At 58.8% G+C, this 19991-nt stretch overlaps 16 non-coding genes across 16 annotated transcripts; all 16 read right to left on the reverse strand.

The window, feature by feature from the left end:
* Positions 1 to 841: 841 nt before the first annotated feature.
* Positions 842 to 931, reverse strand: trnay-gua (transfer RNA tyrosine (anticodon GUA)). The gene is given in 2 exon segments: positions 842 to 877; positions 895 to 931. It is a non-coding gene; the product is annotated as a tRNA-Tyr (tRNA).
* Positions 932 to 2095: 1164 nt separating this feature from the next.
* Positions 2096 to 2185, reverse strand: trnay-gua (transfer RNA tyrosine (anticodon GUA)). Its single transcript is given in 2 exon segments — positions 2096 to 2131; positions 2149 to 2185. It is a non-coding gene; the product is annotated as a tRNA-Tyr (tRNA).
* Positions 2186 to 3350: 1165 nt separating this feature from the next.
* trnay-gua (transfer RNA tyrosine (anticodon GUA)) lies at positions 3351 to 3440 on the reverse strand. The gene is given in 2 exon segments: positions 3351 to 3386; positions 3404 to 3440. It is a non-coding gene; the product is annotated as a tRNA-Tyr (tRNA).
* A 1164-nt stretch (positions 3441 to 4604) lies between these two features.
* Positions 4605 to 4694, reverse strand: trnay-gua (transfer RNA tyrosine (anticodon GUA)). The gene is given in 2 exon segments: positions 4605 to 4640; positions 4658 to 4694. It is a non-coding gene; the product is annotated as a tRNA-Tyr (tRNA).
* A 1164-nt stretch (positions 4695 to 5858) lies between these two features.
* On the reverse strand, positions 5859 to 5948 carry trnay-gua (transfer RNA tyrosine (anticodon GUA)). The gene is given in 2 exon segments: positions 5859 to 5894; positions 5912 to 5948. It is a non-coding gene; the product is annotated as a tRNA-Tyr (tRNA).
* Positions 5949 to 7113: 1165 nt separating this feature from the next.
* trnay-gua (transfer RNA tyrosine (anticodon GUA)) lies at positions 7114 to 7203 on the reverse strand. Its single transcript is given in 2 exon segments — positions 7114 to 7149; positions 7167 to 7203. It is a non-coding gene; the product is annotated as a tRNA-Tyr (tRNA).
* Positions 7204 to 8368: 1165 nt separating this feature from the next.
* On the reverse strand, positions 8369 to 8458 carry trnay-gua (transfer RNA tyrosine (anticodon GUA)). The gene is given in 2 exon segments: positions 8369 to 8404; positions 8422 to 8458. It is a non-coding gene; the product is annotated as a tRNA-Tyr (tRNA).
* A 1164-nt stretch (positions 8459 to 9622) lies between these two features.
* On the reverse strand, positions 9623 to 9712 carry trnay-gua (transfer RNA tyrosine (anticodon GUA)). Its single transcript is given in 2 exon segments — positions 9623 to 9658; positions 9676 to 9712. It is a non-coding gene; the product is annotated as a tRNA-Tyr (tRNA).
* Positions 9713 to 10876: 1164 nt separating this feature from the next.
* On the reverse strand, positions 10877 to 10966 carry trnay-gua (transfer RNA tyrosine (anticodon GUA)). The gene is given in 2 exon segments: positions 10877 to 10912; positions 10930 to 10966. It is a non-coding gene; the product is annotated as a tRNA-Tyr (tRNA).
* A 1176-nt stretch (positions 10967 to 12142) lies between these two features.
* trnay-gua (transfer RNA tyrosine (anticodon GUA)) lies at positions 12143 to 12232 on the reverse strand. Its single transcript is given in 2 exon segments — positions 12143 to 12178; positions 12196 to 12232. It is a non-coding gene; the product is annotated as a tRNA-Tyr (tRNA).
* Positions 12233 to 13408: 1176 nt separating this feature from the next.
* trnay-gua (transfer RNA tyrosine (anticodon GUA)) lies at positions 13409 to 13498 on the reverse strand. Its single transcript is given in 2 exon segments — positions 13409 to 13444; positions 13462 to 13498. It is a non-coding gene; the product is annotated as a tRNA-Tyr (tRNA).
* Positions 13499 to 14674: 1176 nt separating this feature from the next.
* On the reverse strand, positions 14675 to 14764 carry trnay-gua (transfer RNA tyrosine (anticodon GUA)). The gene is given in 2 exon segments: positions 14675 to 14710; positions 14728 to 14764. It is a non-coding gene; the product is annotated as a tRNA-Tyr (tRNA).
* A 1176-nt stretch (positions 14765 to 15940) lies between these two features.
* trnay-gua (transfer RNA tyrosine (anticodon GUA)) lies at positions 15941 to 16030 on the reverse strand. Its single transcript is given in 2 exon segments — positions 15941 to 15976; positions 15994 to 16030. It is a non-coding gene; the product is annotated as a tRNA-Tyr (tRNA).
* Positions 16031 to 17206: 1176 nt separating this feature from the next.
* Positions 17207 to 17296, reverse strand: trnay-gua (transfer RNA tyrosine (anticodon GUA)). The gene is given in 2 exon segments: positions 17207 to 17242; positions 17260 to 17296. It is a non-coding gene; the product is annotated as a tRNA-Tyr (tRNA).
* Positions 17297 to 18472: 1176 nt separating this feature from the next.
* Positions 18473 to 18562, reverse strand: trnay-gua (transfer RNA tyrosine (anticodon GUA)). The gene is given in 2 exon segments: positions 18473 to 18508; positions 18526 to 18562. It is a non-coding gene; the product is annotated as a tRNA-Tyr (tRNA).
* A 1165-nt stretch (positions 18563 to 19727) lies between these two features.
* Positions 19728 to 19817, reverse strand: trnay-gua (transfer RNA tyrosine (anticodon GUA)). The gene is given in 2 exon segments: positions 19728 to 19763; positions 19781 to 19817. It is a non-coding gene; the product is annotated as a tRNA-Tyr (tRNA).
* Between the last annotated feature and the right edge of the window lie 174 nt (positions 19818 to 19991).

The raw sequence follows: 19991 nt of genomic DNA on the forward strand, positions 1-19991 counted from the left end.
ATCCTTTCAAGGAGCTGACTTTCACCCCGCAGGGAAAAACCATCAACGCCGCAGGCGTTTCCCTTCGCTGCGCAGCTCGACTTCCTTCCTACGCTGCACCCTGAAACAGCAGGACCTGCCTGTCGCTCACGCGTGAAGCTTTTGATCTTTCGGGACCACTCTCAGGGAGGCGGCGTACGCAAACGGTATTCCGTCTGCTGCAGACCAGCTGAGTGAGTGGGTGCACTCGCAGTTTTAAAAGCAAGTGGAGAATGCGGGCATCGATCCCACTACCTCACGCGTGCGCTCCAACAGTTGAACTAATCCCCCGGTAGGTGAGCCGGCCACGCTTTCGCTCCTTCCGCAGTGGATCCTGAGCAGCCACGCTCCAGGATGTGCAGGAAATCCTCTCATCCGTCGGACGGCTGAGACCAAACATTGCTGATGCCTGTCTCGCTGAAACGACCAACTTGTCGGAGGAGCGGCAGCGGCAGCTGGTGGACTCAGGCGAGGCGGAAGGCCCCATGGACGAGGAAAGAAGTGCTGAGGCGATGGCGATTGCTGGTGGAAACGACTTCAGCCTTGGCGCAGCCACCACGAGCGTGAGGTGACGTCGCAGGGCCCCGCCTGACTGATAGAAGACTTCATTTGGTTGCAGTGAGCACAAAGTGCTTTCATGCGTTTGTGTCGAAAACGAGGCACCCTGCTGGCCGTCAGCTGCAGCCGCAGCACGGAGACAGCTGGCTGGTTGCAGAGGGGGAAGGGCGTGTGCCGACGTGTCGCCTTTTCAGCTCATCTGTGTTGCTGTGGCCCGCGTGCTGGTGGATGCTCACTGTTTGCAAAAAGCAGCAGGGTGGGGGGCTCCTTCGAGCCGGAATTGAACCGGCGACCTAAGGATGACAGGTTGGCGAGACACTACAGTCCTCCGCTCTACCAGCTGAGCTATCGAAGGAGAGCCCAGCAGTGGCTCTCCCTTGCTGATGCTTGGCCGCGCTCCTCCACTAATGCGACGTCGTTGCCTCCCTGAAAATCTGTCACTCTGGCAGATCCTGAGCCACTGGCTGATCTCCACAGCTTCGGCCTGTGCTGGCATGAAGAAATCGTCTCGAGTGCTGATCCGATACTGCCAGATTCTGCCGGTACAGTACCTGACTCGCAGCTTCGTGTACATGTCAGGTTAGGGTTTGGGCCGCAGCTTACCGACTGGTTCAAGTTGCCTCCAAACACGTCCAGGACGTGCCCGCTGACCTCAGGCGACTCACCCACCACCGGTGTGATCCTTTCAAGGAGCTGACTTTCACCCCGCAGGGAAAAAACATCAACGCCGCAGGCGTTTCCCTTCGCTGCGCAGCTCGACTTCCTTCCTACGCTGCACCCTGAAACAGCAGGACCTGCCTGTCGCTCACGCGTGAAGCTTTTGATCTTTCGGGACCACTCTCAGGGAGGCGGCGTACGCAAACGGTATTCCGTCTGCTGCAGACCAGCTGAGTGAGTGGGTGCACTCGCAGTTTTAGAAGCAAGTGGAGAATGCGGGCATGAATCCCACTACCTCACGTGTGCGCTCCAACAGTTGACTAATCCCCCGGTAGGTGAGCCGGCCACGCTTTCGCTCCTTCCGCAGTGGATCCTGAGCAGCCACGCTCCAGGATGTGCAGGAAATCCTCTCACCCGTCGGACGGCTGAGACCAAACATTGCTGATGCCTGTCTCGCTGAAACGACCAACTTGTCGGAGGAGCGGCAGCGGCAGCTGGTGGACTCAGGCGAGGCGGAAGGCCCCATGGACGAGGAAAGAAGTGCTGAGGCAATGGCGATTGCTGGTGGAAACGACTTCAGCCTTGGCGCAGCCACCACGAGCGTGAGGTGACGTCGCAGGGCCCCGCCTGACTGATAGAAGACTTCATTTGGTTGCAGTGAGCACAAAGTGCTTTCATGCGTTTGTGTCGAAAACGAGGCACCCTGCTGGCCGTCAGCTGCAGCCGCAGCACGGAGACAGCTGGCTGGTTGCAGAGGGGGAAGGGCGTGTGCCGACGTGTCGCCTTTTCAGCTCATCTGTGTTGCTGTGGCCCGCGTGCTGGTGGATGCTCACTGTTTGCAAAAAGCAGCAGGGTGGGGGGCTCCTTCGAGCCGGAATTGAACCGGCGACCTAAGGATGACAGGTTGGCGAGACACTACAGTCCTCCGCTCTACCAGCTGAGCTATCGAAGGAGAGCCCAGCAGTGGCTCTCCCTTGCTGATGCTTGGCCGCGCTCCTCCACTAATGCGACGTCGTTGCCTCCCTGAAAATCTGTCACTCTGGCAGATCCTGAGCCACTGGCTGATCTCCACAGCTTCGGCCTGTGCTGGCATGAAGAAATCGTCTCGAGTGCTGATCCGAAACTGCCAGAGTCTGCCGGTACAGTACCTGACTCGCAGCTTCGTGTACATGTCAGGTTAGGGTTTGGGCCGCAGCTTACCGACCGGTTCAAGTTGCCTCCAAACACGTCCAGGACGTGCCCGCTGACCTCAGGCGACTCACCCACCACCGGTGTGATCCTTTCAAGGAGCTGACTTTCACCCCGCAGGGAAAAACCATCAACGCCGCAGGCGTTTCCCTTCGCTGCGCAGCTCGACTTCCTTCCTACGCTGCACCCTGAAACAGCAGGACCTGCCTGTCGCTCACGCGTGAAGCTTTTGATCTATCGGGACCACTCTCAGGGAGGCGGCGTACGCAAACGGTATTCCGTCTGCTGCAGACCAGCTGAGTGAGTGGGTGCACTCGCAGTTTTAAAAGCAAGTGGAGAATGCGGGCATCGATCCCACTACCTCACGCGTGCGCTCCAACAGTTGAACTAATCCCCCGGTAGGTGAGCCGGCCACGCTTTCGCTCCTTCCGCAGTGGATCCTGAGCAGCCACGCTCCAGGATGTGCAGGAAATCCTCTCATCCGTCGGACGGCTGAGACCAAACATTGCTGATGCCTGTCTCGCTGAAACGACCAACTTGTCGGAGGAGCGGCAGCGGCAGCTGGTGGACTCAGGCGAGGCGGAAGGCCCCATGGACGAGGAAAGAAGTGCTGAGGCGATGGCGATTGCTGGTGGAAACGACTTCAGCCTTGGCGCAGCCACCACGAGCGTGAGGTGACGTCGCAGGGCCCCGCCTGACTGATAGAAGACTTCATTTGGTTGCAGTGAGCACAAAGTGCTTTCATGCGTTTGTGTCGAAAACGAGGCACCCTGCTGGCCGTCAGCTGCAGCCGCAGCACGGAGACAGCTGGCTGGTTGCAGAGGGGGAAGGGCGTGTGCCGACGTGTCGCCTTTTCAGCTCATCTGTGTTGCTGTGGCCCGCGTGCTGGTGGATGCTCACTGTTTGCAAAAAGCAGCAGGGTGGGGGGCTCCTTCGAGCCGGAATTGAACCGGCGACCTAAGGATGACAGGTTGGCGAGACACTACAGTCCTCCGCTCTACCAGCTGAGCTATCGAAGGAGAGCCCAGCAGTGGCTCTCCCTTGCTGATGCTTGGCCGCGCTCCTCCACTAATGCAACGTCGTTGCCTCCCTGAAAATCTGTCACTCTGGCAGATCCTGAGCCACTGGCTGATCTCCACAGCTTCGGCCTGTGCTGGCATGAAGAAATCGTCTCGAGTGCTGATCCGAAACTGCCAGAGTCTGCCGGTACAGTACCTGACTCGCAGCTTCGTGTACATGTCAGGTTAGGGTTTGGGCCGCAGCTTACCGACCGGTTCAAGTTGCCTCCAAACACGTCCAGGACGTGCCCGCTGACCTCAGGCGACTCACCCACCACCGGTGTGATCCTTTCAAGGAGCTGACTTTCACCCCGCAGGGAAAAAACATCAACGCCGCAGGCGTTTCCCTTCGCTGCGCAGCTCGACTTCCTTCCTACGCTGCACCCTGAAACAGCAGGACCTGCCTGTCGCTCACGCGTGAAGCTTTTGATCTTTCGGGACCACTCTCAGGGAGGCGGCGTACGCAAACGGTATTCCGTCTGCTGCAGACCAGCTGAGTGAGTGGGTGCACTCGCAGTTTTAGAAGCAAGTGGAGAATGCGGGCATGAATCCCACTACCTCACGCTTGCGCTCCAACAGTTGACTAATCCCCCGGTAGGTGAGCCGGCCACGCTTTCGCTCCTTCCGCAGTGGATCCTGAGCAGCCACGCTCCAGGATGTGCAGGAAATCCTCTCACCCGTCGGACGGCTGAGACCAAACATTGCTGATGCCTGTCTCGCTGAAACGACCAACTTGTCGGAGGAGCGGCAGCGGCAGCTGGTGGACTCAGGCGAGGCGGAAGGCCCCATGGACGAGGAAAGAAGTGCTGAGGCGATGGCGATTGCTGGTGGAAACGACTTCAGCCTTGGCGCAGCCACCACGAGCGTGAGGTGACGTCGCAGGGCCCCGCCTGACTGATAGAAGACTTCATTTGGTTGCAGTGAGCACAAAGTGCTTTCATGCGTTTGTGTCGAAAACGAGGCACCCTGCTGGCCGTCAGCTGCAGCCGCAGCACGGAGACAGCTGGCTGGTTGCAGAGGGGGAAGGGCGTGTGCCGACGTGTCGCCTTTTCAGCTCATCTGTGTTGCTGTGGCCCGCGTGCTGGTGGATGCTCACTGTTTGCAAAAAGCAGCAGGGTGGGGGGCTCCTTCGAGCCGGAATTGAACCGGCGACCTAAGGATGACAGGTTGGCGAGACACTACAGTCCTCCGCTCTACCAGCTGAGCTATCGAAGGAGAGCCCAGCAGTGGCTCTTCCTTGCTGATGCTTGGCCGCGCTCCTCCACTAATGCGACGTCGTTGCCTCCCTGAAAATCTGTCACTCTGGCAGATCCTGAGCCACTGGCTGATCTCCACAGCTTCGGCCTGTGCTGGCATGAAGAAATCGTCTCGAGTGCTGATCCGAAACTGCCAGAGTCTGCCGGTACAGTACCTGACTCGCAGCTTCGTGTACATGTCAGGTTAGGGTTTGGGCCGCAGCTTACCGACCGGTTCAAGTTACCTCCAAACACGTCCAGGACGTGCCCGCTGACCTCAGGCGACTCACCCACCACCGGTGTGATCCTTTCAAGGAGCTGACTTTCACCCCGCAGGGAAAAAACATCAACGCCGCAGGCGTTTCCCTTCGCTGCGCAGCTCGACTTCCTTCCTACGCTGCACCCTGAAACAGCAGGACCTGCCTGTCGCTCACGCGTGAAGCTTTTGATCTTTCGGGACCACTCTCAGGGAGGCGGCGTACGCAAACGGTATTCCGTCTGCTGCAGACCAGCTGAGTGAGTGGGTGCACTCGCAGTTTTAGAAGCAAGTGGAGAATGCGGGCATGAATCCCACTACCTCACGTGTGCGCTCCAACAGTTGACTAATCCCCCGGTAGGTGAGCCGGCCACGCTTTCGCTCCTTCCGCAGTGGATCCTGAGCAGCCACGCTCCAGGATGTGCAGGAAATCCTCTCATCCGTCGGACGGCTGAGACCAAACATTGCTGATGCCTGTCTCGCTGAAACGACCAACTTGTCGGAGGAGCGGCAGCGGCAGCTGGTGGACTCAGGCGAGGCGGAAGGCCCCATGGACGAGGAAAGAAGTGCTGAGGCGATGGCGATTGCTGGTGGAAACGACTTCAGCCTTGGCGCAGCCACCACGAGCGTGAGGTGACGTCGCAGGGCCCCGCCTGACTGATAGAAGACTTCATTTGGTTGCAGTGAGCACAAAGTGCTTTCATGCGTTTGTGTCGAAAACGAGGCACCCTGCTGGCCGTCAGCTGCAGCCGCAGCACGGAGACAGCTGGCTGGTTGCAGAGGGGGAAGGGCGTGTGCCGACGTGTCGCCTTTTCAGCTCATCTGTGTTGCTGTGGCCCGCGTGCTGGTGGATGCTCACTGTTTGCAAAAAGCAGCAGGGTGGGGGGCTCCTTCGAGCCGGAATTGAACCGGCGACCTAAGGATGACAGGTTGGCGAGACACTACAGTCCTCCGCTCTACCAGCTGAGCTATCGAAGGAGAGCCCTGCCGTAGCTCTCCCTTGCTGATGCTTGGCCGCACTCCTCCACTAATGCGACGTCGTTGCCTCCCTGAAAATCTGTCACTCTGGCAGATCCTGAGCCACTGGCTGATCTCCACAGCTTCGGCCTGTGCTGGCATGAAGAAATCGTCTCGAGTGCTGATCCGAAACTGCCAGAGTCTGCCGGTGCAGTACCTGACTCGCAGCTTCGTGTACATGTCAGGTTAGGGTTTGGGCCGCAGCTTACCGACCGGTTTGAGTTGCCTCCAAACACGTCCAGGACGTGCCCGCTGACCTCAGGCGACTCACCCACCACCGGTGTGATCCTTTCAAGGAGCTGACTTTCACCCCGCAGGGAAAAACCATCAACGCCGCAGGCGTTTCCCTTCGCTGCGCAGCTCGACTTCCTTCCTACGCTGCACCCTGAAACAGCAGGACCTGCCTGTCGCTCACGCGTGAAGCTTTTGATCTTTCGGGACCACTCTCAGGGAGGCGGCGTACGCAAACGGTATTCCGTCTGCTGCAGACCAGCTGAGTGAGTGGGTGCACTCGCAGTTTTAAAAGCAAGTGGAGAATGCGGGCATCGATCCCACTACCTCACGCGTGCGCTCCAACAGTTGAACTAATCCCCCGGTAGGTGAGCCGGCCACGCTTTCGCTCCTTCCGCAGTGGATCCTGAGCAGCCACGCTCCAGGATGTGCAGGAAATCCTCTCATCCGTCGGACGGCTGAGACCAAACATTGCTGATGCCTGTCTCGCTGAAACGACCAACTTGTCGGAGGAGCGGCAGCGGCAGCTGGTGGACTCAGGCGAGGCGGAAGGCCCCATGGACGAGGAAAGAAGTGCTGAGGCGATGGCGATTGCTGGTGGAAACGACTTCAGCCTTGGCGCAGCCACCACGAGCGTGAGGTGACGTCGCAGGGCCCCGCCTGACTGATAGAAGACTTCATTTGGTTGCAGTGAGCACAAAGTGCTTTCATGCGTTTGTGTCGAAAACGAGGCACCCTGCTGGCCGTCAGCTGCAGCCGCAGCACGGAGACAGCTGGCTGGTTGCAGAGGGGGAAGGGCGTGTGCCGACGTGTCGCCTTTTCAGCTCATCTGTGTTGCTGTGGCCCGCGTGCTGGTGGATGCTCACTGTTTGCAAAAAGCAGCAGGGTGGGGTGCTCCTTCGAGCCGGAATTGAACCGGCGACCTAAGGATGACAGGTTGGCGAGACACTACAGTCCTCCGCTCTACCAGCTGAGCTATCGAAGGAGAGCCCAGCAGTGGCTCTCCCTTGCTGATGCTTGGCCGCGCTCCTCCACTAATGCGACGTCGTTGCCTCCCTGAAAATCTGTCACTCTGGCAGATCCTGAGCCACTGGCTGATCTCCACAGCTTCGGCCTGTGCTGGCATGAAGAAATCGTCTCGAGTGCTGATCCGAAACTGCCAGAGTCTGCCGGTGCAGTACCTGACTCGCAGCTTCGTGTACATGTCAGGTTAGGGTTTGGGCCGCAGCTTACCGACCGGTTCGAGTTGCCTCCAAACACGTCCAGGACGTGCCCGCTGACCTCAGGCGACTCACCCACCACCGGTGTGATCCTTTCAAGGAGCTGACTTTCACCCCGCAGGGAAAAAACATCAACGCCGCAGGCGTTTCCCTTCGCTGCGCAGCTCGACTTCCTTCCTACGCTGCACCCTGAAACAGCAGGACCTGCCTGTCGCTCACGCGTGAAGCTTTTGATCTATCGGGACCACTCTCAGGGAGGCGGCGTACGCAAACGGTATTCCGTCTGCTGCAGACCAGCTGAGTGAGTGGGTGCACTCGCAGTTTTAAAAGCAAGTGGAGAATGCGGGCATCGATCCCACTACCTCACGCGTGCGCTCCAACAGTTGAACTAATCCCCCGGTAGGTGAGCCGGCCACGCTTTCGCTCCTTCCGCAGTGGATCCTGAGCAGCCACGCTCCAGGATGTGCAGGAAATCCTCTCATCCGTCGGACGGCTGAGACCAAACATTGCTGATGCCTGTCTCGCTGAAACGACCAACTTGTCGGAGGAGCGGCAGCGGCAGCTGGTGGACTCAGGCGAGGCGGAAGGCCCCATGGACGAGGAAAGAAGTGCTGAGGCGATGGCGATTGCTGGTGGAAACGACTTCAGCCTTGGCGCAGCCACCACGAGCGTGAGGTGACGTCGCAGGGCCCCGCCTGACTGATAGAAGACTTCATTTGGTTGCAGTGAGCACAAAGTGCTTTCATGCGTTTGTGTCGAAAACGAGGCACCCTGCTGGCCGTCAGCTGCAGCCGCAGCACGGAGACAGCTGGCTGGTTGCAGAGGGGGAAGGGCGTGTGCCGACGTGTCGCCTTTTCAGCTCATCTGTGTTGCTGTGGCCCGCGTGCTGGTGGATGCTCACTGTTTGCAAAAAGCAGCAGGGTGGGGGGCTCCTTCGAGCCGGAATTGAACCGGCGACCTAAGGATGACAGGTTGGCGAGACACTACAGTCCTCCGCTCTACCAGCTGAGCTATCGAAGGAGAGCCCAGCAGTGGCTCTCCCTTGCTGATGCTTGGCCGTGCTCCTCCACTAATGCAACGTCGTTGCCTCCCTGAAAATCTGTCACTCTGGCAGATCCTGAGCCACTGGCTGATCTCCACAGCTTCGGCCTGTGCTGGCATGAAGAAATCGTCTCGAGTGCTGATCCGAAACTGCCAGAGTCTGCCGGTACAGGACCTGACTCGCAGCTTCGTGTACATGTCAGGTTAGGGTTTGGGCCGCAGCTTACCGACCGGTTCAAGTTGCCTCCAAACACGTCCAGGACGTGCCCGCTGACCTCAGGCGACTCACCCACCACCGGTGTGATCCTTTCAAGGAGCTGACTTTCACCCCGCAGGGAAAAAACATCAACGCCGCAGGCGTTTCCCTTCGCTGCGCAGCTCGACTTCCTTCCTACGCTGCACCCTGAAACAGCAGGACCTGCCTGTCGCTCACGCGTGAAGCTTTTGATCTTTCGGGACCACTCTCAGGGAGGCGGCGTACGCAAACGGTATTCCGTCTGCTGCAGACCAGCTGAGTGAGTGGGTGCACTCGCAGTTTTAGAAGCAAGTGGAGAATGCGGGCATGAATCCCACTACCTCACGTGTGCGCTCCAACAGTTGACTAATCCCCCGGTAGGTGAGCCGGCCACGCTTTCGCTCCTTCCGCAGTGGATCCTGAGCAGCCACGCTCCAGGATGTGCAGGAAATCCTCTCACCCGTCGGACGGCTGAGACCAAACATTGCTGATGCCTGTCTCGCTGAAAGAACCAACTTGTCGGAGGAGCGGCAGCGGCAGCTGGTGGACTCAGGCGAGGCGGAAGGCCCCATGGACGAGGAAAGAAGTGCTGAGGCGATGGCGATTGCTGATGGAAACGACTTCAGCCTTGGCGCAGCCACCACGAGCGTGAGGTGACGTCGCAGGGCCCCGCCTGACTGATAGAAGACTTCATTTGGTTGCAGTGAGCACAAAGTGCTTTCATGCGTTTGTGTCGAAAACGAGGCACCCTGCTGGCCGTCAGCTGCAGCCGCAGCACGGAGACAGCTGGCTGGTTGCAGAGGGGGAAGGGCGTGTGCCGACATGTCGCCTTTTCAGCTCATCTGTGTTGCTGTGGCCCGCGTGCTGGTGGATGCTCACTGTTTGCAAAAAGCAGCAGGGTGGGGGGCTCCTTCGAGCCGGAATTGAACCGGCGACCTAAGGATGACAGGTTGGCGAGACACTACAGTCCTCCGCTCTACCAGCTGAGCTATCGAAGGAGAGCCCAGTAGAGGCCCTCCCTTGCTGATGCTTTGCCGCGCTCCTCCACTAATGCGACGCCGTTGCCTCCCTGAAAATCTGTCACTCTGGCAGATCCTGAGCCACTGGCTGATCTCCACAGCTTCGGCCTGTGCTGGCATGAAGAAATCGTCTCGAGTGCTGATCCGAAACTGCCAGAGTCTGCCGGTACAGGACCTGACTCGCAGCTTCGTGTACATGTCAGGTTAGGGTTTGGGCCGCAGCTTACCGACCGGTTCAAGTTGCCTCCAAACACGTCCAGGACGTGCCCGCTGACCTCAGGCGACTCACCCACCACCGGTGTGATCCTTTCAAGGAGCTGACTTTCACCCCGCAGGGAAAAAACATCAACGCCGCAGGCGTTTCCCTTCGCTGCGCAGCTCGACTTCCTTCCTACGCTGCACCCTGAAACAGCAGGACCTGCCTGTCGCTCACGCGTGAAGCTTTTGATCTTTCGGGACCACTCTCAGGGAGGCGGCGTACGCAAACGGTATTCCGTCTGCTGCAGACCAGCTGAGTGAGTGGGTGCACTCGCAGTTTTAGAAGCAAGTGGAGAATGCGGGCATGAATCCCACTACCTCACGTGTGCGCTCCAACAGTTGACAAATCCCCCGGTAGGTGAGCCGGCCACGCTTTCGCTCCTTCCGCAGTGGATCCTGAGCAGCCACGCTCCAGGATGTGCAGGAAATCCTCTCACCCGTCGGACGGCTGAGACCAAACATTGCTGATGCCTGTCTCGCTGAAAGAACCAACTTGTCGGAGGAGCGGCAGCGGCAGCTGGTGGACTCAGGCGAGGCGGAAGGCCCCATGGACGAGGAAAGAAGTGCTGAGGCGATGGCGATTGCTGATGGAAACGACTTCAGCCTTGGCGCAGCCACCACGAGCGTGAGGTGACGTCGCAGGGCCCCGCCTGACTGATAGAAGACTTCATTTGGTTGCAGTGAGCACAAAGTGCTTTCATGCGTTTGTGTCGAAAACGAGGCACCCTGCTGGCCGTCAGCTGCAGCCGCAGCACGGAGACAGCTGGCTGGTTGCAGAGGGGGAAGGGCGTGTGCCGACATGTCGCCTTTTCAGCTCATCTGTGTTGCTGTGGCCCGCGTGCTGGTGGATGCTCACTGTTTGCAAAAAGCAGCAGGGTGGGGGGCTCCTTCGAGCCGGAATTGAACCGGCGACCTAAGGATGACAGGTTGGCGAGACACTACAGTCCTCCGCTCTACCAGCTGAGCTATCGAAGGAGAGCCCAGTAGAGGCCCTCCCTTGCTGATGCTTTGCCGCGCTCCTCCACTAATGCGACGCCGTTGCCTCCCTGAAAATCTGTCACTCTGGCAGATCCTGAGCCACTGGCTGATCTCCACAGCTTCGGCCTGTGCTGGCATGAAGAAATCGTCTCGAGTGCTGATCCGAAACTGCCAGATTCTGCCGGTACAGTACCTGACTCGCAGCTTCGTGTACATGTCAGGTTAGGGTTTGGGCCGCAGCTTACCGACTGGTTCAAGTTGCCTCCAAACACGTCCAGGACGTGCCCGCTGACCTCAGGCGACTCACCCACCACCGGTGTGATCCTTTCAAGGTGCTGACTTGCACCCCGCAGGGAAAAAACATCAACGCCGCAGGCGTTTCCCTTCACTGCGCAGCTCGACTTCCTTCCTACGCTGCACCCTGAAACAGCAGGACCTGCCTGTCGCTCACGCGTGAAGCTTTTGATCTTTCGGGACCACTCTCAGGGAGGCGGCGTACGCAAACGGTATTCCGTCTGCTGCAGACCAGCTGAGTGAGTGGGTGCACTCGCAGTTTTAAAAGCAAGTGGAGAATGCAGGCATCGATCCCACTACCTCACGCGTGCGCTCCAACAGTTGAACTAATCCCCCGGTAGGTGAGCCGGCCACGCTTTCGCTCCTTCCGCAGTGGATCCTGAGCAGCCACGCTCCAGGATGTGCAGGAAATCCTCTCACCCGTCGGACGGCTGAGACCAAACATTGCTGATGCCTGTCTTGCTGAAAGAACCAACTTGTCGGAGGAGCGGCAGCGGCAGCTGGTGGACTCAGGCGAGGCGGAAGGCCCCGTGGACGAGGAAAGAAGTGCTGAGGCGATGGCGATTGCTGATTGGAGGTGGAAACGACTTCAGCCTTGGCGCAGCCACCACGAGCGTGAGGTGACGTCGCAGGGCCCCGCCTGACTGATAGAAGACTTCATTTGGTTGCAGTGAGCACAAAGTGCTTTCATGCGTTTGTGTAGAAAACGAGGCACCCTGCTGGCCGTCAGCTGCAGCCGCAGCAAGGAGACAGCTGGCTGGCTGGTTGCAGAGGGGGAAGGGCGTGTGCCGACGTGTCGCCTTTTCAGCTCATCTGTGTTGCTGTGGCCCGCGTGCTGGTGGATGCTGACTGTTTGCAAAAAGCAGCAGGGTGGGGGGCTCCTTCGAGCCGGAATTGAACCGGCGACCTAAGGATGACAGGTTTGCGACACACTACAGCCCTCCGCTCTACCAGCTGAGCTATCGAAGGAGAGCCCAGTAGAGGCTCTCCCTTGCTGATGCTTTGCCGCGCTCCTCCACTAATGCGACGCCGTTGCCTCCCTGAAAATCTGTCACTCTGGCAGATCCTGAGCCACTGGCTGATCTCCACAGCTTCGGCCTGTGCTGGCATGAAGAAATCGTCTCGAGTGCTGATCCGAAACTGCCAGATTCTGCCGGTACAGTACCTGACTCGCAGCTTCGTGTACATGTCAGGTTAGGGTTTGGGCCGCAGCTTACCGACTGGTTCAAGTTGCCTCCAAACACGTCCAGGACGTGCCCGCTGACCTCAGGCGACTCACCCACCACCGGTGTGATCCTTTCAAGGTGCTGACTTGCACCCCGCAGGGAAAAAACATCAACGCCGCAGGCGTTTCCCTTCACTGCGCAGCTCGACTTCCTTCCTACGCTGCACCCTGAAACAGCAGGACCTGCCTGTCGCTCACGCGTGAAGCTTTTGATCTTTCGGGACCACTCTCAGGGAGGCGGCGTACGCAAACGGTATTCCGTCTGCTGCAGACCAGCTGAGTGAGTGGGTGCACTCGCAGTTTTAAAAGCAAGTGGAGAATGCGGGCATCGATCCCACTACCTCACGCGTGCGCTCCAACAGTTGAACTAATCCCCCGGTAGGTGAGCCGGCCACGCTTTCGCTCCTTCCGCAGTGGATCCTGAGCAGCCACGCTCCAGGATGTGCAGGAAATCCTCTCACCCGTCGGACGGCTGAGACCAAACATTGCTGATGCCTGTCTCGCTGAAAGAACCAACTTGTCGGAGGAGCGGCAGCGGCAGCTGGTGGACTCAGGCGAGGCGGAAGGCCCCGTGGACGAGGAAAGAAGTGCTGAGGCGATGGCGATTGCTGATTGGAGGTGGAAACGACTTCAGCCTTGGCGCAGCCACCACGAGCGTGAGGTGACGTCGCAGGGCCCCGCCTGACTGATAGAAGACTTCATTTGGTTGCAGTGAGCACAAAGTGCTTTCATGCGTTTGTGTCGAAAACGAGGCACCCTGCTGGCCGTCAGCTGCAGCCGCAGCAAGGAGACAGCTGGCTGGCTGGTTGCAGAGGGGGAAGGGCGTGTGCCGACGTGTCGCCTTTTCAGCTCATCTGTGTTGCTGTGGCCCGCGTGCTGGTGGATGCTGACTGTTTGCAAAAAGCAGCAGGGTGGGGGGCTCCTTCGAGCCGGAATTGAACCGGCGACCTAAGGATGACAGGTTTGCGACACACTACAGCCCTCCGCTCTACCAGCTGAGCTATCGAAGGAGAGCCCAGTAGAGGCTCTCCCTTGCTGATGCTTTGCCGCGCTCCTCCACTAATGCGACGCCGTTGCCTCCCTGAAAATCTGTCACTCTGGCAGATCCTGAGCCACTGGCTGATCTCCACAGCTTCGGCCTGTGCTGGCATGAAGAAATCGTCTCGAGTGCTGATCCGAAACTGCCAGATTCTGCCGGTACAGTACCTGACTCGCAGCTTCGTGTACATGTCAGGTTAGGGTTTGGGCCGCAGCTTACCGACTGGTTCAAGTTGCCTCCAAACACGTCCAGGACGTGCCCGCTGACCTCAGGCGACTCACCCACCACCGGTGTGATCCTTTCAAGGTGCTGACTTGCACCCCGCAGGGAAAAAACATCAACGCCGCAGGCGTTTCCCTTCACTGCGCAGCTCGACTTCCTTCCTACGCTGCACCCTGAAACAGCAGGACCTGCCTGTCGCTCACGCGTGAAGCTTTTGATCTTTCGGGACCACTCTCAGGGAGGCGGCGTACGCAAACGGTATTCCGTCTGCTGCAGACCAGCTGAGTGAGTGGGTGCACTCGCAGTTTTAAAAGCAAGTGGAGAATGCGAGCATCGATCCCACTACCTCACGCGTGCGCTCCAACAGTTGAACTAATCCCCCGGTAGGTGAGCCGGCCACGCTTTCGCTCCTTCCGCAGTGGATCCTGAGCAGCCACGCTCCAGGATGTGCAGGAAATCCTCTCACCCGTCGGACGGCTGAGACCAAACATTGCTGATGCCTGTCTCGCTGAAAGAACCAACTTGTCGGAGGAGCGGCAGCGGCAGCTGGTGGACTCAGGCGAGGCGGAAGGCCCCGTGGACGAGGAAAGAAGTGCTGAGGCGATGGCGATTGCTGATTGGAGGTGGAAACGACTTCAGCCTTGGCGCAGCCACCACGAGCGTGAGGTGACGTCGCAGGGCCCCGCCTGACTGATAGAAGACTTCATTTGGTTGCAGTGAGCACAAAGTGCTTTCATGCGTTTGTGTCGAAAACGAGGCACCCTGCTGGCCGTCAGCTGCAGCCGCAGCAAGGAGACAGCTGGCTGGCTGGTTGCAGAGGGGGAAGGGCGTGTGCCGACGTGTCGCCTTTTCAGCTCATCTGTGTTGCTGTGGCCCGCGTGCTGGTGGATGCTGACTGTTTGCAAAAAGCAGCAGGGTGGGGGGCTACTTCGAGCCGGAATTGAACCGGCGACCTAAGGATGACAGGTTTGCGACACACTACAGTCCTCCGCTCTACCAGCTGAGCTATCGAAGGAGAGCCCAGTAGAGGCTCTCCCTTGCTGATGCTTTGCCGCGCTCCTCCACTAATGCGACGCCGTTGCCTCCCTGAAAATCTGTCACTCTGGCAGATCCTGAGCCACTGGCTGATCTCCACAGCTTCGGCCTGTGCTGGCATGAAGAAATCGTCTCGAGTGCTGATCCGAAACTGCCAGATTCTGCCGGTACAGTACCTGACTCGCAGCTTCGTGTACATGTCAGGTTAGGGTTTGGGCCGCAGCTTACCGACTGGTTCAAGTTGCCTCCAAACACGTCCAGGACGTGCCCGCTGACCTCAGGCGACTCACCCACCACCGGTGTGATCCTTTCAAGGTGCTGACTTGCACCCCGCAGGGAAAAAACATCAACGCCGCAGGCGTTTCCCTTCACTGCGCAGCTCGACTTCCTTCCTACGCTGCACCCTGAAACAGCAGGACCTGCCTGTCGCTCACGCGTGAAGCTTTTGATCTTTCGGGACCACTCTCAGGGAGGCGGCGTACGCAAACGGTATTCCGTCTGCTGCAGACCAGCTGAGTGAGTGGGTGCACTCGCAGTTTTAAAAGCAAGTGGAGAATGCGGGCATCGATCCCACTACCTCACGCGTGCGCTCCAACAGTTGAACTAATCCCCCGGTAGGTGAGCCGGCCACGCTTTCGCTCCTTCCGCAGTGGATCCTGAGCAGCCACGCTCCAGGATGTGCAGGAAATCCTCTCACCCGTCGGACGGCTGAGACCAAACATTGCTGATGCCTGTCTCGCTGAAAGAACCAACTTGTCGGAGGAGCGGCAGCGGCAGCTGGTGGACTCAGGCGAGGCGGAAGGCCCCGTGGACGAGGAAAGAAGTGCTGAGGCGATGGCGATTGCTGATTGGAGGTGGAAACGACTTCAGCCTTGGCGCAGCCACCACGAGCGTGAGGTGACGTCGCAGGGCCCCGCCTGACTGATAGAAGACTTCATTTGGTTGCAGTGAGCACAAAGTGCTTTCATGCGTTTGTGTCGAAAACGAGGCACCCTGCTGGCCGTCAGCTGCAGCCGCAGCAAGGAGACAGCTGGCTGGCTGGTTGCAGAGGGGGAAGGGCGTGTGCCGACGTGTCGCCTTTTCAGCTCATCTGTGTTGCTGTGGCCCGCGTGCTGGTGGATGCTGACTGTTTGCAAAAAGCAGCAGGGTGGGGGGCTCCTTCGAGCCGGAATTGAACCGGCGACCTAAGGATGACAGGTTTGCGACACACTACAGCCCTCCGCTCTACCAGCTGAGCTATCGAAGGAGAGCCCAGTAGAGGCTCTCCCTTGCTGATGCTTTGCCGCGCTCCTCCACTAATGCGACGCCGTTGCCTCCCTGAAAATCTGTCACTCTGGCAGATCCTGAGCCACTGGCTGATCTCCACAGCTTCGGCCTGTGCTGGCATGAAGAAATCGTCTCGAGTGCTGATCCGAAACTGCCAGATTCTGCCGGTACAGTACCTGACTCGCAGCTTCGTGTACATGTCAGGTTAGGGTTTGGGCCGCAGCTTACCGACTGGTTCAAGTTGCCTCCAAACACGTCCAGGACGTGCCCGCTGACCTCAGGCGACTCACCCACCACCGGTGTGATCCTTTCAAGGTGCTGACTTGCACCCCGCAGGGAAAAAACATCAACGCCGCAGGCGTTTCCCTTCACTGCGCAGCTCGACTTCCTTCCTACGCTGCACCCTGAAACAGCAGGACCTGCCTGTCGCTCACGCGTGAAGCTTTTGATCTTTCGGGACCACTCTCAGGGAGGCGGCGTACGCAAACGGTATTCCGTCTGCTGCAGACCAGCTGAGTGAGTGGGTGCACTCGCAGTTTTAAAAGCAAGTGGAGAATGCGAGCATCGATCCCACTACCTCACGCGTGCGCTCCAACAGTTGAACTAATCCCCCGGTAGGTGAGCCGGCCACGCTTTCGCTCCTTCCGCAGTGGATCCTGAGCAGCCACGCTCCAGGATGTGCAGGAAATCCTCTCACCCGTCGGACGGCTGAGACCAAACATTGCTGATGCCTGTCTCGCTGAAAGAACCAACTTGTCGGAGGAGCGGCAGCGGCAGCTGGTGGACTCAGGCGAGGCGGAAGGCCCCGTGGACGAGGAAAGAAGTGCTGAGGCGATGGCGATTGCTGATTGGAGGTGGAAACGACTTCAGCCTTGGCGCAGCCACCACGAGCGTGAGGTGACGTCGCAGGGCCCCGCCTGACTGATAGAAGACTTCATTTGGTTGCAGTGAGCACAAAGTGCTTTCATGCGTTTGTGTCGAAAACGAGGCACCCTGCTGGCCGTCAGCTGCAGCCGCAGCAAGGAGACAGCTGGCTGGCTGGTTGCAGAGGGGGAAGGGCGTGTGCCGACGTGTCGCCTTTTCAGCTCATCTGTGTTGCTGTGGCCCGCGTGCTGGTGGATGCTGACTGTTTGCAAAAAGCAGCAGGGTGGGGGGCTCCTTCGAGCCGGAATTGAACCGGCGATCTAAGGATGACAGGTTTGCGACACACTACAGTCCTCCGCTCTACCAGCTAAGCTATCGAAGGAGAGCCCAGCAGTGGCTCTCCCTTGCTGATGCTTTGCCGCGCTCCTCCACTAATGCGACGCCGTTGCCTCCCTGAAAATCTGTCACTCTGGCAGATCCTGAGCCACTGGCTGATCTCCACAGCTTCGGCCTGTGCTGGCATGAAGAAATCGTCTCGAGTGCTGATCCGAAACTGCCAGATTCTGCCGGTACAGTACCTGACTCGCAGCTTCGTGTACATGTCAGGTTAGGGTTTGGGCCACAGCTTACCGACTGGTTCAAGTTGCCTCCAAACACGTCCAGGACGTGCCCGCTGACCTCAGGCAACTCACCCACCACCGGTGTGATCCTTTCAAGGTGCTGACTTGCACCCCGCAGGGAAAAAACATCAACGCCGCAGGCGTTTCCCTTCACTGCGCAGCTCGACTTCCTTCCTACGCTGCACCCTGAAACAGCAGGACCTGCCTGTCGCTCACGCGTGAAGCTTTTGATCTTTCGGGACCACTCTCAGGGAGGCGGCGTACGCAAACGGTATTCCGTCTGCTGCAGACCAGCTGAGTGAGTGGGTGCACTCGCAGTTTTAAAAGCAAGTGGAGAATGCGAGCATCGATCCCACTACCTCACGCGTGCGCTCCAACAGTTGAACTAATCCCCCGGTAGGTGAGCCGGCCACGCTTTCGCTCCTTCCGCAGTGGATCCTGAGCAGCCACGCTCCAGGATGTGCAGGAAATCCTCTCACCCGTCGGACGGCTGAGACCAAACATTGCTGATGCCTGTCTCGCTGAAAGAACCAACTTGTCGGAGGAGCGGCAGCGGCAGCTGGTGGACTCAGGCGAGGCGGAAGGCCCCGTGGACGAGGAAAGAAGTGCTGAGGCGATGGCGATTGCTGATTGGAGGTGGAAACGACTTCAGCCTTGGCGCAGCCACCACGAGCGTGAGGTGACGTCGCAGGGCCCCGCCTGACTGATAGAAGACTTCATTTGGTTGCAGTGAGCACAAAGTGCTTTCATGCGTTTGTGTCGAAAACGAGGCACCCTGCTGGCCGTCAGCTGCAGCCGCAGCAAGGAGACAGCTGGCTGGCTGGTTGCAGAGGGGGAAGGGCGTGTGCCGACGTGTCGCCTTTTCAGCTCATCTGTGTTGCTGTGGCCCGCGTGCTGGTGGATGCTGACTGTTTGCAAAAAGCAGCAGGGTGGGGGGCTCCTTCGAGCCGGAATTGAACCGGCGACCTAAGGATGACAGGTTTGCGACACACTACAGTCCTCCGCTCTACCAGCTGAGCTATCGAAGGAGAGCCCAGCAGTGGCTCTCCCTTGCTGATGCTTGGCCGCGCTCCTCCACTAATGCGACGTCGTTGCCTCCCTGAAAATCTGTCACTCTGGCAGATCCTGAGCCACTGGCTGATCTCCACAGCTTCGGCCTGTGCTGGCATGAAGAAATCGTCTCGAGTGCTGATCCGAAACTGCCAGATTCTGCCGGTACAGTACCTGACTCGCAGCTTCGTGTACATGTCAGGTTAGGGTTTGGGCCGCAGCTTACCGACCGGTTCAAGTTGCCTCCAAACACGTCCAGGACGTGCCCGCTGACCTCAGGCGACTCACCCACCACCGGTGTGATCCTTTCAAGGAGCTGACTTTCACCCCGCAGGGAAAAAACATCAACGCCGCAGGCGTTTCCCTTCGCTGCGCAGCTCGACTTCCTTCCTACGCTGCACCCTGAAACAGCAGGACCTGCCTGTCGCTCACGCGTGAAGCTTTTGATCTTTCGGGACCACTCTCAGGGAGGCGGCGTACGCAAACGGTATTCCGTCTGCTGCAGACCAGCTGAGTGAGTGGGTGCACTCGCAGTTTTAAAAGCAAGTGGAGAATGCGGGCATCGATCCCACTACCTCACGCGTGCGCTCCAACAGTTGAACTAATCCCCCGGTAGGTGAGCCGGCCACGCTTTCGCTCCTTCCGCAGTGGATCCTGAGCAGCCACGCTCCAGGATGTGCAGGAAATCCTCTCATCCGTCGGACGGCTGAGACCAAACATTGCTGATGCCTGTCTCGCTGAAACGACCAACTTGTCGGAGGAGCGGCAGCGGCAGCTGGTGGACTCAGGCGAGGCGGAAGGCCCCATGGACGAGGAAAGAAGTGCTGAGGCGATGGCGATTGCTGGTGGAAACGACTTCAGCCTTGGCGCAGCCACCACGAGCGTGAGGTGACGTCGCAGGGCCCCGCCTGACTGATAGAAGACTTCATTTGGTTGCAGTGAGCACAAAGTGCTTTCATGCGTTTGTGTCGAAAACGAGGCACCCTGCTGGCCGTCAGCTGCAGCCGCAGCACGGAGACAGCTGGCTGGTTGCAGAGGGGGAAGGGCGTGTGCCGACGTGTCGCCTTTTCAGCTCATCTGTGTTGCTGTGGCCCGCGTGCTGGTGGATGCTCACTGTTTGCAAAAAGCAGCAGGGTGGGGGGCTCCTTCGAGCCGGAATTGAACCGGCGACCTAAGGATGACAGGTGGGCGAGACACTACAGTCCTCCGCTCTACCAGCTGAGCTATCGAAGGAGAGCCCAGCAGTGGCTCTCCCTTGATGATGCTTGGCCGCGCTCCTCCACTAATGCGACGTCGTTGCCTCCCTGAAAATCTGTCACTCTGGCAGATCCTGAGCCACTGGCTGATCTCCACAGCTTCGGCCTGTGCTGGCATGAAGAAATCGTCTCGAGTGCTGATCCGAAACTG

Source organism: Chiloscyllium punctatum, chromosome 5, assembly GCF_047496795.1.
Source record: "Chiloscyllium punctatum isolate Juve2018m chromosome 5, sChiPun1.3, whole genome shotgun sequence".
NCBI classification, from domain to species: domain Eukaryota; kingdom Metazoa; phylum Chordata; class Chondrichthyes; order Orectolobiformes; family Hemiscylliidae; genus Chiloscyllium; species Chiloscyllium punctatum.